Below are 14,274 nucleotides of genomic sequence, written 5' to 3'. Positions count from 1 at the left end.
AGCAGCTGAGCCTCCAGGGAAGCCCTTGCACCCGCCCTCCGTTCTCCGGCGACTGGCTCAGCTGGTCTTGGTCCTGGGGTCCAGGTTGATCCCCTGGGGAGGTGAGCATGGAGGTGTATCAGTGGTGAGGGCCGGGCTACCCAACGCGTGCAGAGCTGCAGGCCTGAACTACCTTTAAGTATTTAGTCTCAGCCCCACCTCCCCACACACGTATACCCCTTTTCAAATGTACGTCAAATCACCATATTTCCCAAGTTGACTCTCCATACCCATGTTCTGAAAACAAAAACAAGAACACTGTTATTTTCACATAAATATTTACCTAAAGACACTGGTTTTCTGTGCGGAATTGAACTTGGAAACCAGAACTGGAGGTGAATCTACTTTCAACTGTAAACTGGAACTATGTCATCTATGGATGTATTCGTTATAAAAGGGCACATGTTTTTTTGTTTGTTTGTTTTTCCTGATAAAAAATTTAAAATATGTTTATGGGATAAATATGAAATCTAGAGAAAAACTTAGTAACAAACTCTAATAATAATCACTTTCCTTTGTCACCCCCCATACATATTCTTAGAATAAATAAAAGTATTGTTTTCTTTTGAGTGGGTTTGTGTGTATATGTGCGGGCCTTCATGCGTGCTCAGTTGCGTCTGGCTCTTTGCAACCCCATGGACTATAGCCCACCAGGCTCCTCTGTCCATGGGATTCTCCAGGCAAGAATACTGGAGTGGGTTGCCATTTCCTTCTCCAGGGGATCTTCCCAAACCAGGGATCAAACCCACGTATCCTGCATCTCCTGCATTGGCGGGCGGATTCTTTATCATTGAGCCACCTGAGAAGCCTTGTGTGTATATGTACAGGGTGTCAAATCTAGGAGGTACAAAACGGGAGAGTGAAAAGTAATATTCTTTCCCGTAACTCTCTCCGTAACTCTATTTCCTCTCCTCATAAGTCACCATGGTAACAACATGTATCTGAGTGATTAATACACATGTGTATCTATATATACTAGTGTATACATAATTTTCACTGACGTATCACTTTCGTCTACTTTTTAAAAAATATTATTCATGCCAGAATATGTTTTTTTCAGGGTCCCTTTTTAAATACATTAATATAGTGGAATGTTTTCTTTTAATAATTTGTATTTCATTCAACACAGAAGGAATCATCCTTATCAAAAAAGAGAGAGTGAATTAGACGGAAATGGGTAATCCGCAAGGAAATGGTAGCACGTGCAGCTAGAGGTAAATCACAAATATCCACTACGTAAACAGTAAACCTGTTGGGCCAGGTGTTACCCAGACACAAGCCATTTTTCGTTTACTTTTATCAATAATAAATGTGGTCCCCCATCAGCTGGACCTCAAGACTTTTGCCTACCCTGCAAGCAGATCTTGCTAAATGGACAGAAACGGCCAAGCTGAGCAAGTGTACTGAAAACATTTACATATTGAAACCCTCAGCAATTTGGCTACGTGTTTAAGAGTGCTGGCCCCTGAAGGTTCCAGTTGAATCTTCATGCTCTTCTCTGACCAGGAGCGGCTTTACTGTGCCTGTGATGCTGGACAGGTCTTAAAACAAGTCACAACAGTCCCTCCGTGGTCAACAGTCTACTGTTCTGCTGTCTCAAATCCATTTGCGATGGCTGTAAAACGCCGCCCGCTGATGCTAGCTGTAAATCTTGCCCTCTCATTCAAAAAGGCTGACAAGAGACAAACAGCTTGAGTTTTCACCCCAGCCTGGCAAAGTCGAAATCCTGCTGTGCCTGCTTGTTTCCCTGGGTTCGACAGTGCATGGTCTTTTCTCACCCCCTCCGTATCCCTGCCCCATGGTGGCCTAGTGAGGACTTAAGCCATTGAGTCTGAAGTGTGGTCCCATAGGAATGGAAGAAAGTCAGATTGTATCCCTGCTACTTGGGCTGACGGCTGTTCAAATCACATGGCCCCTCTCTTTCTGTGTCTTTGTGAAAAATGGCGAAATTTTGCTGGCAAACAGGTTTTTCTGGCTGATTACCCTTAAGATGGATGTTTCCCTTGACTGAGGGAAGCCAGGGACTTTCAGGAATGTTTGTAGGTGTTTGGACGAACCCTGGGACCTGGATACAGACAGACCTGTTTCTGAACCCACCTTTTAGAACAGTCACTGCCCCACCTGGTCAAACAGTCCTAGCAAAACAGCATTGGCTGGACTTACTGATGGGAATATATCACCAGGTCAGACAGGAAGTGGCTGAAAAACAAGCCATGGGTTTTGAGTGCAAACCAGCTTCAGATTCATCCATTCCCAATATTGTGAACAAGTCAGCCAGACAACATCCCCAACCCTCAGCATCTTATCAAAGGGGACTGAAGCTTCCTGCCCTGTTTTCTGGGGCCCATGGATAAAATCCTCAACAAACTTAAGATACAGAATGTTTGGAAACTGGTGTTGTTCTGATGGCAATTACAATAAGAGACACACCTCTTGGGAATGAGATGAGTTGACACTTGTAAGACAGGTGGAAACCTTCCTGCCCTCCATGCTGTAAAAGTGTGACTCTCGGGGAGTTTGTGAGATGGAGCCATAGAATTGTTGTACCAGTTGTGGAACTTCCCTGGTGGTCTAGTGGCTAAAACTCCATGCTCCCAATGAAGGGGGCCCAGGTTCAATCCCTGGTCAGGGAACTAGATCTCACATGTCACAACCAAGAGTTTGCATGCTAAAAGATCCCATGTGCTGCACCTAAGACCTGATGCAGCCAAATAAACAAATAAGAATTGTTGTACTAGTCAATGTACAGATAAGCAGTTCTTCAGATGTGTGGAATGATAAATCCTAGGTTACCACCTGCTCCAAGGAAAAACTGGGTATGTAAATGTGGTGGCATAAACACACCCACACATTCCTACACACACAGGATCAAAAGCTATAGGGCATATGGAATTTTTATCATTTCATCCCTTTGTCCAATCTGCTTCCTTGTAGCAGCCAGAGGATGACTTTAGAATCCAAAGTGTCTCATTATTCACCATCAAGCTGTATGTATTTCCGATAACTTTCCATTATTCTTATGAGAAAGACCAAATATTTTCCATAGACCCTCAAGGTCTTCTCTGGCTCAATTCATCTCAAGTTCTCAGTGATTTTTTTCCTGCTGTTGCCTTGTGGTAGACTGAACTATTGACCCAGAAACCTCCACACTCCTATATCCATGCTCTTTGCTTGCATTTTGGTGGTTTCCCTTAAGAATAAAGTTTCTTCCTAGACCTTGAGCTTTTGGTATGCTCATGTGACCTGCCCTGTCCAATCAGAATTGGGCAGAATTGACAGTGGGCAATGTCTCCACTTGTCCTCTTGTGTGTCAGTGACTGAAGAACTTTCAGCTTCTGCTCCTTCAGGCTGACTCCACTCAGACTGAACGAACACGGATGGATCTGCCTGGACCCCAACCTGGGTTTGGGAGTTAAGCCCTGTCGGACGGGCAGCTTGAAGCTGAGAAGCCTAGCTGAGCCTAGTTAAGATCAGCCAACCTGAAAATCATGAAATACCAAGGCTTGTTGGTGATGCCAGTGAGATTTTTGTGGTTGCTTGTTTCACAGCAGTAGCTGACTGATACAAGATGCACAGCAGTCCTCCTTGCAAGACTTCTTGGCTACAGGCCCCTGGTGTTCCCCTCCTTATCACTTGAGTAACTCATGCTCATCCTTCAGATCTTAACTCAAAGCTAGCTTCTCTTGAGAAGCCTTTTCTGACCCTGCAGGTTAGGTACAAACCCTCTATTATATATCCTTCATGGCACTTATCAGAGTTGTACCTTTATGGGAACATTCAACTGTTATCTGACTTCTTCCCTAAAGTTCTATGAGCATAGAGAAAACCTTTTTTTTTTTTTTAATTCACACTGTATCCCCTGTTCCTAGCACAGAGCCTTCCCAGGCATGTAGTAGATACTCAATACATTTTGTTGAATGAATCAATGGATAAAGGAGTTGAATACAATTTCTCCAGGTTAAAAATATTATAAGTTTAAGACAAACAGCTTATACAGTCTAAAAGACCAGCACAGAAGGAAAGAATAAAGACATGAAACAAAGAAAAAATTATACACAGCACATTAGCAAAGGTGACTGAAAATACGATTGGATTGGTTACATTCATTCATTCATTCATTCAGGTACTGGGCTTCCCTGACAGCTCAGTTGATAAAGAATCTGCCTGCAACGCAGGAGATCTGGGTTTGATCCCTGGGTTGGGAAGATCTCCTGAAGAAAGGCTACCCACTCCAGTATTCTGGCCTGGAGAATTCCATGGACTGTATAGTCCATGGGGTCACAAAGAGTCGGACACGACTGGGTGACTTTCACTTTCACTTTCATTCAGGTACATGCTAGACCCTGAGTGTCTGCTACACTGTCAGGGAATACTTCTAGAGTGAGTGATCCTTAGGCTGAGTCCCAAAGATTCTAGTGTCAGAATATGAAAAGCTGTGGAGATCTGAAGGAGAAAATGATGAACTCTGGGGCCATAGTGGAATGCTTTGCTTGAAGGAGACTTTTGAACTGGACCATGTAGGTGAGTCAAAGTCCCCACATCAGATTGGAGGGGAAAGGAGATGTTCAAGACAGAGGGAACAGCAGACAGAAAGGTGGATTGGGGCATGAAAAATTTTAGAGGATAGCAAATTGTTTAATCATCCACTTTCACCATCAAGGAAGTTGGTCCTGTCATCTACCTGTTTTATAGATCAGAAAACTAAGGCACAGAGAGGTTGAGTAACTTACCCAAGGTCACAAGAGGAGGAAGTGACAGTTTAGTGCAACAATCCCACAACAGCCTGTGGATCGCTGGGCTTAGCAGTTAGGGCGGTGTCCTCCTGAGCCAAAGCAAACCACAGAAGGTTTTACACAATGGAGCATGGTGGCCGGCAGAGGCACCAGTGGGAACTCGGTTAGGGACAGAAGCTCAGGGAATGCACTGGTTAAACTGAAACAAACAAAAAAAGGGGGCTCAGGACAGGAAGTGATGACTCAACCTAGTCTGAGGTCAATTTCACCAGTGTCAGAGCTCTGCTGGAAAGTTCTAAGAAGTGGGACAGGAGAGTTTGGCAGGTTGTAGGAGAAAATGAGAGGAACAGTGAGATGCTTGGGAAAAGATAAGGGGGATCTTAGTAAATATCTGGATGCTGGGGTAGAGAGAGGGGTATGGAGTGTTGGGGAGCCCAGTGATTTTTTTATGCCCAGACCTCAGAGCAGGAGTTATTGGGAAAATCCATAACCTGGGGTTATGGAGTATGGGTGGGGAGAAGTCAGATGGAAAAGATAGAAGTATCAAAAGGAAGGGCTAATGGAACCATACGGGAGACATTCAAAAGTAATAAATCTGGCAGCCTGGATGGTATTTACCCAGAAATTCTGCAGAGGATGGTTAACTCTTAGAACTCTGCTCACCTGGGGTTGGAGCTGGAAGAGAACCACGAGGGCTTCCAATAAGAGGTCTGGATTAACCCAGAGGAGAATCGGATCTGAGAAGAGGTGTGTTTTTAGGCTGAGTGCCACCCAGGGAGTTCTTGGAGCTAGAAGGGAGCTCCAACTTGTGGGATACTGGGCTGGCAAAGGGGTTCCATCACCTCACCCTCTGGGGAACACTCTGCTGAAGAGTTAATCAGCCCGTGGGAAGGGAGAACCACAGGATATAATTTATTTACCTACTCCCCGCCGAAATCCTTCCCAGAAGACCGTGGAGGCTAATTCTCTGTAATTATATCTCCTGCGAGGTTCTGTAGGCTCTGAGACATGTTAACTCATTAGAGTTCATAGCACACCTAGGACAAAGGTGTGGGGAGAGGCAAAGACTGACCTCACCAGCCAGAAGGGGGAAACCGAGGCTCCCCGTGGGAGGAGCAAAATTAGAACTGTGATTCCCTGAGTCCCAAGGGAGGAGAGAAAGAGATCAGACACTGGGGCTTGAGTTCTATTTCTTTTTTTCTCTGTGTGATCTGGGGGAAGTCACTCAACCTCTCTGGGCCATGGTTTCCTGATCTGTAAAAGCAGAGAGCTGGGTGCCATGAGCTGTATGGTTCCTGACTCAAATGACCGTTTGCTTGGAAGTTTAACCTCCCTGAGTTATGAAGAAATAGCGTTTGTTGTGTAACGAGGGTGGGTGTAGGTTAGACTGTAGGTTGAACTGCCATGCTGTCCATTGTTCACCATTTGAACTATGGTGATGAATTCCTCACGGCCTTCAGAGGTTCATAAATCTGAGATGAGACTTTTCTGTGAACTGAAGCGACCAGTGAGGGACAGCAAAGTTGGGATGCCAGCCTGGGTGGAGGACTGGAAGAGGAACCGGTGGATTTCAAAGTTGCTTGCAAAAATCCCTCCCACAGTCCTTTGCACTGTGTTTTTTGCCACTTCTGCTCCAAGAAGCAGGAACTGTTTGCCCTCCCCTCTGGGCTGATCCCGTGACTTGGTTTGACCAATAGGATGTGGCAAACATGATGCCTGCACACATCTGAGGGTGGGCCTTCCAAGAGTTTTGTTCTCACCGCGTTGGGGCCCAGCCGCCACGGAAAGAAGTTCCCACGAGACTTTTGAGAGCACTTGTGAAGGAGACAGCTTTTAGCTGTTGCTGCCAAGCTCCAGATATATGGAGGAGGCTGTCTTGGGGGACCTCACCCCCTCAGACTCTTCATCCCCAGCCCACCCACTGAAAATATTATGCCATGGTCCTTTGAAGCTATTACCTTTCTGGTGGTTTGTTTCAAAGCAATGAGTAACTGATCAGAATGGTTAATAGAGGTTTGGGTAATAGAGGTTTTTCTGGTTTCTAAAAAACCTGATTCTTCTGGCTGTTTGATCTAAACGCTGATGCCTCCTGCTCTTGATTCAGTTGCTGGAGACAATTGTAAGCCGTGTCCTTTCACCTCTGAGTTTCAACTTGCCTGAAAGCATAGAACAGCAACCCTGTAAGTTGTTCTTCAACCATGATGCAATCCTAGTGTGTTGATATAATTTTTTTTTTCTTGCTTCCTTACTGATTGGGTAAAGGAGAGGAATTTAGGTAAAGGAAGAGGGAAACTGGAGAAAGAGGATGAGAAAGAGACCAAGAATTTTCCACGTACCTACCTTGGTACTATATACGATGTGATTTGCTTTCCATCCGCTATCCTGTCCACCCAACAATCCTATGAGGTGGACGTCATTCCCATTGTGGTGTTGGTTTAGTTGGTAATTTGTTTCCGACCCCATGGGCATGTAGCCTGCCAGGCTTCTCTGTCCATAGATTTCCCTGGCAAGAATGGAGTGGGGAGCCATTTCCTTCTCCAGGGGATCCTCCCGACCCAGGGATTGAACCCGTGTCTCACGCATTGCAGGTGGATTCTTTGCTGCTGAGCCAGTGGGGAAGCCCCTATTCCCATTGTACAGATGAACAAATTGAGGCTCTGGGAAGTTAAGTGGCATGTCTGAGGCTTCCTAGTCAGGCTGTGACAGGCAGGATTTGATCTAAGGTCCTTTTGTAATAGATACAATGACCATATTTAGTCCGTTCTCTCCCTAGGTTGGGAAGATCCCCTGGAGAAGGAAACGGCAACCCACTCCAGTATCCTTGCCTGGAAAATTCCATGGACTGAGGAGCCTGGCAGGCTACAGTCCATGGGGTTGCAGAGTCAGACACGACTGAGTGACTTAACTTTCTAGCTAGCTTTTCTTTCTACGCTGGCCTGAGCTTGTCTGAAGAGAGCTGGAGGGAGGCAGTGCCTGAAGCCACGGAAGATCTTTTGACTTCTCCTTTAGCTTCACCTGAAACTGGCTTTGGAGAGACAACTGGAAACCAAGATCTCTTCCTTTGAGTTCCACCCCTGATTTCAGATCAGGCAAGGTCTTCATAGGAAACAGAACTCATCCCGGACAATTGAATTCAATTCAATTCAGACATGGGCTATTTACGAGGGGCGGGGGGATGGGGAGCAAGGTTAAAGAAACACAGAGGGATGCTGAGGTTCTCAGGGGCTGGCCACAGTGGGAGCTGTCACCACCCTTAGGGCTGCAGGGGCCAGGGGGCGGTAGATGGAGCCAACGAGGGCTAGAACCATGGAGCTAGGCTTTCCAGCAGGAGCTCCAGTCACAGCGGGTCACTTTCAAGAAAGGGCAGGGAATAGATACCCAGACAGGACCTCTTAACCCACCTTCCCTCCTATCTCTACCAGTGCTGCCCAGAAGGCAGAGGGCAAGGAGCTGGCGCTGTATCTGCAGGGGACCTCCCTGGGTATCGGGCAGAGCAGAGAAGATGGAATGTGGATCTGTGCGTGTGGATGGGGTAGGGGGTACAGAATCAGCAGCACAGACCTGATCCCACCCCAGTCCTTTTTCACCCTCCAAATGGGGACACATTCAGTGACCTTGAGGCCGTTTTCTTCAAAGAAAGGGGACTCTTGGGTGCCTTTTAGTAGGTGTGCTGGGAATTTCCCGGAACGGTTGCATGCTCACCGAGCCCTGTACAAAACACTCTCTCCACCTGTCAGCACCCAGATAGGTTCAAGTGCGTCTCTGTCGCACTTGGAGAGGAATTTGGAGTGTGTGTGTCTTCCAGCCACTCTCCAGTCCCCCTTTAAGGGGAGTCTTATTTTAAAGATAGTGTTTATTGGCTTAATCTGTTGACTGTGTTGTTTCCCAGCTGTGTGACTTCAAGGATGTCAATGATGTCTCTAGGTCTCGGCCTTCTCATCTGTAAACTGGGTTACTAAGGAGCATTGAATAAGAATCTCTGTGGATAACACTTTGAACAATGCCAAGTGCCTATTAAGCACATAGAGGTTGGTAGTTCTTTTTCTTCTTTATCCTCTCCTCCTCTTCCTTCTTCTTCGTCACAGAGGACAGTGTGTATCAGGGAAAACAACAGAGAAGCCCTATCATGGATATTCTTTCACCAGGTTGGAAAAGCACAAAATAAAAAATAAGGGAGTTCATAAATCATCAGATCTTTCCCAACGTGCTGTGCACTGCTATGAGCTCTGGATACATTCAGTTTCTATCTTTCACAAAGCTTTGGGAGGTAGATATTTCCATGCTTCTGGGCCAACCAAGAAACAGAGGTTTAGAGATTGGACTTGCCCAAGGCCACCCACCTAGGAAATGGCAGGACTGAGATGGAAGCCCAGGTCCGGCTAAGCTGCGGTAAACCCTTTACTGACCACCTACTATGCGCTGGGGGAAAACAGGTGAAGCCACGGGAAGCTGGGACCCTGCTCTTTGGATTCTAACAGGCCTGTGACAAGACAGTTGCCAACACCACGCCACCTTCTGTGTGTTCCATGTGACTAAACATGCTTCCTGGGTGTCCTCTTCCTATTTGAGATGGGCCAATACTCCACGTATTCAACACCGGAAATTGGTGGTGGGGGAACACCTGATTGAGCCTATAACAACGTCTTTGTTGTTGTTGTTGTTCTTCAGTCGCTCTGTCGTGTCTGACTCTTCACCACCCTGTGGACTGCAGCACCCAATGATTCCCGGTCCTCCACTATCTTGCAGAGTTTGCTCAAGTTCATGTCCATTAAGTCAGTGATGCCATCCAACCATCTCATCCTCTGCCACCCCCTTCTCCTTCTGCCTTCAATCTTTCCCAGCATCAGGGTCCAAACAATCAGCTCTTCACATCAGGTGGCCCAAGTATTGGAGCTGCAGCTTCAGCACCAGTTCTTTCAATGAGTATTCAGGGTGGATTTCCTTTAGGATTGACTGGTTTGATCTCCTTGCACTTCAAGGGGCTTTCAAGAGTCTTCTCCAGCACCACAATTTGAAAGCAACAACGTCTTTATTATTATTTTCTTTTTTTGAAATTCTTTTTAAAAGTAATACATTTTATTGAAGTATAGTTGATTTACAGTATTGGGTTAGTTTCAGGAGTACAGCAAAGTGATCCAGTTATATACACATATATATCTTTTTTTTTTTTAGATTCTTTCCCCTTATAGGTTATTACAAAATTTTGAGGACAGTTCCCTGTGCTATATAGTAAGTCCTAGAATTATTATTATTTTTTTTATAGCTAATAAAAGGCTGAGGCTCTTATGGTTCAGATTGCTGATAATCAAGGCTTTGTGATCTGGAACAATGAAGACTTCATTCAAAGCCCATCCTGCATTCCCAGTGGGGGACAAAGACACATGCATGCCCTCCTGGCGGTGGTAACAATGCAGTGTCACTCAGTGAACACCAGAAATGAGCCTGCAAGCAAATGGCGCATGGAAAAAGAAAACCAGCTAGGCGCTCTCTCAGGTCTAGAACTGGATCTCTCTTGCCTGTCTCACATGCAGTTTTTCTGGGCTGGCAAACCTGCTTTCTTGTCCTACACTTGTATACAGCACATACCCAACCTGTGTGTCCTGCTGTATGGCAGTTCACTTCTGGGGGTAGGGAGCAGAGATAAACTGGGAGTTTGGGATTAACATACACACACTGGTATATGTAAAATAGGTAAACAACAGTGACCTCCTGTATAGCACATACTATAGTATAAACTATCCTCAATATCTTTTTTTTTTAAACAATTTATTTTTCATTGAAGAATGATTACTTTACAATGTTGTGTTGGTTTCTGCCATACATCGACATATATCAGCCATAAGTACATGTATGTCCCTCCCTCTTGAACTTTGCTCCCACCCCTTGAGGTTTTCACAGAGCACTGGGTTGAGCTTCCTGCGATGTACAGCAAATTCCCACCAGCTGTCTGTTTTATAAATGGTAACATATATGTTTCCATCCTACTCTCTCCTTTCGTCCTGCCCTCTCCTTCCCCCATGTACCCAAGTGAACTCTTTGGCCAATCCAATAAATACAAGTATAAGTGAATCACTTGAAACTCATGTAACATTGTAAATTAAGCATACTTCAATTAAAAAATGCATTTAAAAAAATAAAAAGAAGCTCACGTTCTTGTGAGTGCCTTCCTCTCCTCCCCACCAGGTTAATCTGTGTTCCACCAAAGATTTCACTATGGAAGAGTCAGCCAGCTTACCCACAGAGCAGTGGCTGTCAGGGTCCAGTTCAGTTCAGTCGCTCAGTTGTGTCCGACTCTTGGCGACCCCGTGGACTACAGCACGCCGGTCTTCCCTGTCCATCACCAACTCCTGAAGCTTACTCAAACTCATGTCCGTCGAGTCAGTGATGCCATCCAACCATCTCATCCTCTGTCACTCCCTTCTCCTCCTGCTCTCAATCTTTCCCAGCATCAGGATCTTTCCCAATGAGTCAGTACTTCGCATCAGATGGCCCAAGTATTGGAGCTTCAGCTTTAGCATCAGTCCTTCCAATGAATATTCAGGACTGATTTCCTTTAGGAAGGACTGACTGGATCTCCTTGCAGTCCAAAGGACTCTTAAGAGTCTTCTCCAACACCACAGTTCAAAAGCATCAATTCTTCGGCGCTCAGCTTTCTTTATAGTCCAACTCTCACATCCAGACATGACTCCTGGAAAAACCATAGCTTTGACTAGACAGACCTTTGTTGGCAAAGTAATGTCTCTGCTTTTAAATATGTTGTCTAGGTTGCTCATAGCTTTTCTTCCACGGAGCAAACATCTTTTAATTTCATGGCTGCAGTAACCATCTGCATTGATTTCGGAGCCTCAAAAAATAAAGTCTCTCACTGTTTCTGGGAGAAATATCAATAACCTCAGATATGCAGATGACACCACCCTTATGGCAGAAAGCAAAGAAGAACTAAAGAGACTCTTGATGAAAGTGAAAGAGGAGAGTGAAAAAGTTGGCTTAAAACTCAGAATTCAGAAAACTAAGATCATGGCATCTGGTCCCATCACTTTGTGGCAAATAGATGGGGAAACAACGTAAACAGTCAGGGTCCAAGCATCTCAAAAATACAAACTTCTTCCTTAGAGTAGCCCTAAAAAGGGGAGTGTGGTCCTTATCCCCATTTTACAGATGGGGAAAATGAGGCATGAGAGATTGTATCAATACAACTCCCCTCCAGTCCTACATGCTAGTAAGCACTCTTAACCATTGTGCTCCACTGCCTTTGGCAGGACGGGTAAATCCAGCTGGGGACATCAGAGTGAGGATGTGATGAGCTCCAGCTCAGGCAGGTCATGGAGGCAGGATCTTGTTTTTCCAGGGTCCATTCAAGGAGTGGAATTCTGTATCTTAGACCCAGATTTCCTCCAGTGCTTGCTGTCTCTCGGGCAGCCCGTGTATCTGTGGCCTCTGCTAGGGGACTGGAAGTGACAGCTGAGACCTGCTCTGTGATGTGACATCATGGGAATCTGAGAGCACAGAGGCTCTGAGGTTAATGCCGTGATAGTAATTACTGGCCTCAGAGCATGATGGGGAGGATGGGTGAGGTAGCACAGGAGCGAGGTTGGCACGGTGCCAGGCACTCGGAAGGCACCCAGCATGGTGGTGATGGCTGGTCTTGTTGAGTGTTCTGTTATCTGTCAGTGTGTAGGACTAGAACGCAAATTCTATACTCTAGGGGTACCTGATGGAACTGGTTTTTGCAGGAGGGGTGGGGAGCAGGGATGAATTAAGATTTGCAGAAACATGTAATGCAAGCCAGGCACCCCGGGAAGCACTTGATATATATCATCTCAATATCTTTGCTAGCAAGTCTAGGACCATGACACCCACTTGACAGATGAAGAGACTGAGGTTTTGAGATAAACTTGCTCAAGGTCATTCAGCTAGTAAGTGATGGAATTGGTTCCCATATGGTTTCCTGGTTTCTCCTGCTTCTTTCCTCTCTGTTCTCAGAATACCAGCCACAGGGATCTTGAGGGTGTAAATCTAGGTCAGGTTATTCCCCTACAAAAAATTCTCCTGTAACTTTTCATCGCAATTAAAGTACAATTTAGATCCCTCTATGTGCCTAGCAAGGTCTTCCATGATTTGGTCTTTGCTAAGCCCTTGGTCACTACCTCATGCCTCTCTTTCCCACATAGATAAAGGTTAAGTCTTGCCCCCAACCCCTCCTGCTTCAATAGTGAGCATCGTATCAGTTAGCTATTGCTGCCACAACTACTGAGCCCATACACCACAACCATAAAGTCTCTGCCACAACGAAAGATACTGCACTACACAACGAAGACCCAAGACAGCCAAATAAATATTAAAAACAAAAAAACAATTTATTAAAGTTTCAGCTACCATGTCTGCTGGGGCTGCAATCATCTGAAGGCTTGACTGGGGCAGTAGGATCCAATTACAAAATGGCTCATGCGAACAAACGATAAATTGGCCTTGGCTGTTGGTTGGAGGGACCTCAGTTTCCCTCCACTTGAGACTCTCTATGGGTTGCTTGTTCGTGTTTATGACAACAGGCAGCTTCCTTCTGGGTGAGGGATTCAAGAGGGAGCGAGGTAGAAGCTACCGTGCCTTTTATGGGCTACCCTTGGAAGACGTGGCCGGTCCATCCTTTCTGCCATACTCTAGTCTTGAAGCAGGTTGGCCCCATCTGATGTGGGAGAAGACTCTACATGGTGTGAATACCAGGAGGTGAGAAGCACTGGGGCCACCCTCTTCCTAGATCCCTAACCCTCTTTTCTTTATTTGTGTCTTACTCATCCTTTAAACCTCAGCTTTTGAGCTCATCTCCTGTAAGAGACCTTCTCCAACAGCCCAATTTACTCATTCCACAGTTATTTACTGAATGTCTCTCAGGTACCAAACACTATTCCAGGTTCAAGGATATAGCCGGCAGAGGTCCCACTGGACCTATTTCCAAAAATATCATATATTCAGAACTTCCTTGGTGGCTGGGAATCCACCTGCCAATGCAGGGGACACAGGTTTGATCCCTGGCCTAGGAAGATCCCACATGCTGCGGGGCAATAAGCCTGTGTGCCACGACTGCAAAACGCGCACTCTGCAGCTACTGAAGCCAGGGAGCCTAGAGCCTGTGCTCCACGACCAGAGAAGCCACCGCAATGAGAAGCCTGCACGCTGCAACTAGGGAGTAGCCCAACTCCCCGCAACTAGAGAAAAGCCCTTGCAGCAGTGAAGACCAGCACAGCTAAAAGCAAACAAACAAGCAGCCCTGGAGTAAACAAACACATCCCACTCCCCCTCCAAACTGGGTGCTCTTTCCATTACACCTGAATTCTTTTCTGAGCATCACACCCTGTATCTTTTCAACAGGGATGGATTACATCATCTCAGTCAACTTCTTGGGCTTTCTCAGCGGGTCGCATGCAATAATGGATGTAAGTGGGACTCCCCTGGTGGTCCAGTGGTTAAGACTCTGCGTTTTCAATAATGGATGTAAGAGCGTCAT

The sequence above is a fragment of the Bos grunniens genome, chromosome 17 (assembly GCF_055505025.1).
Source record: "Bos grunniens cultivar Pamir isolate PY7600 chromosome 17, Bosgru_T2T1.0, whole genome shotgun sequence".
NCBI lineage: Eukaryota > Metazoa > Chordata > Mammalia > Artiodactyla > Bovidae > Bos > Bos grunniens.
Note: the sequence above shows the minus strand (reverse complement) of the source record.